Genomic DNA, 5,108 nt, shown 5'->3' with positions numbered 1-5,108 from the left:
CAAGTCGGCCAGAATTTCTCCTCCTCTTTTAGTTGCAGAGTTGAAAGGGTGGCTTGGATTTGGCGACGAATCGAACTGTTAAACACGTCTAGGTGGTTGAAAAGTACAAGACTGCCATCGTTTAGTTTTCCCCACGTTGAAAAAGCAGGCTTTATAATTTCTGTGCCTAGTAACGCCCGGGGGTGCTCTCATCTGCAGGATTCTTAGGCTTTGGTTATCTGGGTTGGGGGTGGGTAGGTGAAAGTTGGGGCTGGCCTGGTGCCTTGTCCTTTGGGTGACTTGCTCGAATCACAGGCCTTTGGGCAACAGTTAGAGAGCTCTTTAAATCCAGTGCACTGCTTTCCTCTCCCTGAACATCCACGCTGAGGTTTCACAGATTGGAATTGCATTTTTTTAGCTTCTGTTTCTGGTTGTTTGGTGACCTTTGGGGAAGGAAGAGAGCCTCCCTTTGAGGGTGGAGGATGGGAAAGCCAAGTACCACCCGGAACAGTTCCCTTATTTTGAATTTGACTTGTCTCAGCTAGGAAAGAGGGTTTTATGAACCAATTAGTATATAAATTGGAAAGACTAAAGGTGAGTTGACCTTTTATAAGGCCGGATATCTCTAGCTTTCTTCGCGATTTGTTTGTATTTGCTGACAACAAATAAAATTTCCTAAAGTAGATGTGGTTTCAGCAACAAGTTTCAACCTTTGACAGTGGGATGGATTCCTCAATAATGGCCTTCTTATTTCTTGACTTATTCTAGCTTTAAAGTTCTTTTTGAACTCTGGGCACCTGATACATTGAAGTGAAGTGTGTTTCCACGTCAGCCCTCTGGTACCACTGTTTATTAACAGGAAGAAAAAAAAAGTGCAGAGCCTGATGTGTGTACTCAGCACATCATTTCTTGCGTTTTTGATATTGTTTGTTTTGCCATATCCTGAATGGGTAAATAGCAACTTGTATTATTGTTACTAAAACTCGGAAAGTTTCCAGTAAATCCATAGCGTTATTGGAAAGGCAAAGCATGCCGAGTTACTGCTGTGATGCAAGTGTGTGTATTGAAATCTGTGTGGTATATAACCTTTCATGACATGATAATTCTCAAAACTGAGCACTTTCAAGTAGAATTTTGATCTCTGACAGTGGTCTCTCCCCTGAAAAGGTCGTGCATACCTGGTGACGGCTTCCTGGACGTGAGCACCCGAACACGCAGAATGTGTGCTTGTCCTTCTGTTTTCCTGGCTGAATGGGCGTCCTCTCTAGAGCAGGACCGCAGCACAGTAATTTTTGTATTAAAAAAATAGAGCAGAATGTGCTGCAGAGCTTGGTAATTTGCATTTAAAAGTAGGAGATTCTTCTAGATGCTTAAACAGTAAGTAAGAAAATGTCCAGCGTCTCTCTCTAGTGACAGAGCTTCTTTTAGGACTGTAGTTATTTTTTCTGTTGTTAATTAGAGCATCTGACCAATGTCTCCTTCATTCTGTAGTGTTGTCCGTGATACAAGAAGATGCCTGGGAATGCTTGAAAATGCCTCTGAAATTCTATTGTTGTTTTCCAGTACTAATACAGATAGTTTAACATGAGTTCTCTTGAAATTCAGAATTTTCCCCATCAATTTATAGATTGACAACACTAGTTTGTACTCCCTGCTGGAACCTTTTCTATGCTTCTGTATCTTTTTTCTTTGAAAGTTTAGTTATTTACCTTCAGGCTCATTAATTCTGCTCCTACTAAAATTTTAAAAATTTGTATTACTTTTGAAATTTGTTTTTTGTCAACCTTGAACAAATGTCCTATGACTGATTCATTTTATTTCCCCCCCAAATTCACCTCTCACTGTCGTTTTGAGTGTATTTTTAAAGAATGATTGAATAACTTACAATTTCCTGTGAATTACAGAAAAATAATAACTCATAAGAGTTTATTTTTGTCCTTGGCCAAAGTGATGTAGAATATTTGGTTAGGATGATTGTAGAAGGTAAAGGTACTGTTGAGCTAATGGCGTGTTAAGAATTGCAGAGAGACAGTTGGTTGCAAATTGGAAATAATCTTAAAGCCATGATCTTAAAAGGATGGATGGGTGCTTGTTATTTAGACTGTAGGAGTAATTGGCGTTTCACTTTCCCTTTCTTGGATTTGTTTTTGTTTTTGAGGGTTTCACTCTCTGTGCAGTTCAGGCTGGCCTTGAACTCACTGTGCAGTCCACGCTGGCCTCACACTTGTAGTAATCCTCCTGCATCAGCCTCCTGAGTGTTGAGATTGCAGCTGTGCCACCATGCCTGGCACCCTTTCTTGGATCTGGCCTGTAAAAACATTTCACCAGGTTTTTTTCTTTATCTTCTAGTTTTTTAAAAATAGAAATCGAATCAAATGTGGGACTTGAACCCAGTGTGTTAAGCGCGTGAGGCAAGCCCTTTGCCATGGTGCTACATCCCATTTATAATTCACTCTTGACGTAATTTTAACAGTCAACCTTCTATTGTTTTTATGTTGAGTAAGGATGTGTGGGATGATTTGAAGATTTCCTTTCTCCCTTTCCTTTTCTGTCATTTCCATTTCCAAAGAAAACAAGAACAAAACAAACATTTCCAACAATGCCAGCTGTAACTAACCCGAAGGGGTTGGATCATCAATCCAGATGTCCTTGAAAATCACCCACCCTAATTAAGATTTGTATTGGAGTTTACTTGTGTAAAGCTGTTCAGAATGAATCTGAATTATTCTTTTTGTTTGGTTTTTTTTGGGTTTTTTTTTGAGACAGGGTCTTACTATGTAGTTGAGACTGATCTGGAACTCACTATGTCGCCCAGGGTGGTCTCGAACTCACTGCAATCCTCCTGCCTCAGCCTCCCAAGTGCTGGGATTACAGGCATGAGTCACCACGCCCGGCTAAATTTGAATTATTCTTGATTTGGGTTTTTTTTTTGGTGCTGGTGATTGAACTTGGGACCTTGAGCATGTGAGGCAGGCAACGGCACCACTGAGCTAATCCCCAGCCCTTGAATTATTCTTTACTAAAGAGGGAGAAATAGAAAGCTGTCTCATGTGGAATGAAAAGCTACCTTTATATAAATACTCACACCCCAACCCACCCCCACCCCTGCCAGGGATTGAACTCAGGACCTTGCATTTGTGAGGCAGGTGCCACTGAGCTAAATCCCTGCCTGCCCTTGTATCAGTACATACAGATGCCTTTGTGATTACAAGTTTTTTATCTAGCTACCAGGAAACTGTTAGCTTTATTGAAGGTGGGAAGATAGTAATTATGCTGATTTTACAGATTGATGATGATGATGATAATTGCATACCTACTTTCTTTGTGCCAGGCAGGATGTGTGCTTTGTGAATCACCTTGTTAAATCCTAGAATCTTGAATGAAGCGTTGTCTCCACTTTACAAGTGAGGACATTGAGGCTTAGATGGAGTGATTTATTCAAGGTCACACAGTCATTTGTCAGTCTGGGGTCTGTGACTCCGAGGCTTGCATTCTTGGTGGTGGTGGTGGTGCCCCCTCCAGTGCTGGGGACTGGGGATCCACCCCAGGGCCTCAGGCTAGCAGTTGCTCTACTACTGAGCTACACTCACAGCCTCAGAGCTTGCTCTCCTAACTGCTCTGTTGTACTTGTCCCCTTGACCCTGTTTTACTGTGTGAAGTTTGGTCATTTGTCAAAACATTGCCTCAGAACCTGTTGGCCAGTGGACACAGGAACGCACTGTATCCAAGCATGATGCGGCCTTTAAACTCGGCTTGAAACTCTGTGATAATGGGCACAGCAGTTGGAACCCCCATTTTTGCTCTTGAAAAGAGTGAGTGTTTTGGCCTGTGTGACCCCAAGCCCAAAGAATTGTGTTTGCATCGTTTGCTCACAGGGCACCAGGGTTCATGTTGGAGGGTTTTACAGTAGTGCTGTTCTGCACTTGTGTGCGGCTCCAGCCAGGCTGCTCCAGGGCTGTTTACCTAACAGCTAGATCATGTGATGGTGTTTCGCTTAACTTCTTATCTCTTTATTTGCAAGGGTCACACAGTAATTTGTCAAACTCAGTTTTCTTATTGAATCTTGATTTATCTGTATTTTGTGACTACCATGTAAGAATTAGTTGCTAATAAGCATCCTTTTACACTCTGCCCCTCTAAGCTCCACAGTCTTTATCTTTTTCTTTTGTTAGTCTCATAGTTACTTACAGATCTGAATAAGAACATAAAATTAGTAAATCTCACTAGAGGATTATGAAAATTTTAGGTTGCTTCTTTTTTTTTTTTATTTTTTGGTACTGGAGATTAAATTTGGAACCTTGTGCTTATGAGGCAGGCAGTGGCACCATTGAGCTAAATCCCCGGCCCTCTGCTGTTTCTGTGTGCGGAAAGCCTGCTGCAGGCTCCTCACTTACCTAACATCATGGACTCCTAACTACCTAGCTGTCTAGGTGGAGGCAGCTTAGAAGACTCAGTAACTAGTTATGGCTCTGTGGTTTTGCTTTAGCTTTGTAACAGCTGCATCCTTGTGGGCAGAGCCTGCTGTTTACAGATGCTGCAAACAGCTAGGCTTTGTGTGGGCTTCTGTTTAAAGCAAGCGGTAATACGCAGCATCTACTGAAGAGGATAGCTCATGTGCTGTGAGTTTCATGTGAAAACCTTTTTCCTCACTAAATTGAGTTCCCATTTGCTTAGAATAGAGAAGGTTGTTTAATTGGTATTAAAGGCATGAAATGTGTCCCAAGAAGTGGACCTGTTTATTTTTATGATCGTGTATTGTGTGTGTGTGTGTGTGTGTGTGTGTAAAATCCATTAAGCTGTTATAATTTTGCATGTTGTTAGTGCATCATTTCAAAATATCCAGAAAGCATAGGATTAAAGCTAGAAAATGTAGGTAGCGTGGGCCTCTTTGAGTTCAATATTTGCCAGTGTTTTTACCAAGATTATAAGATTTACTTGGGTTACTTTTTTGTTTGTTTTGGTTTTTTGAGACAGGGTCTCACTATGTAGTTCAGACTGGCCTTGAACTCACTGTGTAGCCCAGGCTGGTCTCAAACTCACAGTGATCCTCCTGCCTCAGCCACCCAAGTGCTGGGATTTTACAGGCATGAGTCACCATGCCCAGCTAAATCTGAATTATTCTTGATTTG

At 41.5% G+C, this 5,108-nt stretch overlaps 1 protein-coding gene across 2 annotated transcripts in view; it reads left to right on the top strand.

The window, feature by feature from the left end:
- The window catches only part of Cnnm2 (cyclin and CBS domain divalent metal cation transport mediator 2), a 142,952-nt gene that overhangs the window by 1,299 nt on the left and 136,545 nt on the right, over nucleotides 1-5,108 (top strand). The window lies entirely within an intron of this gene.

Source organism: Fukomys damarensis, unplaced genomic scaffold, assembly GCF_012274545.1.
Source record: "Fukomys damarensis isolate Sample0158 unplaced genomic scaffold, DMR_v1.0_HiC HiC_scaffold_8, whole genome shotgun sequence".
NCBI lineage: Eukaryota > Metazoa > Chordata > Mammalia > Rodentia > Bathyergidae > Fukomys > Fukomys damarensis.
Note: the sequence above shows the minus strand (reverse complement) of the source record. Positions and strands in the feature narration are given on the sequence as shown.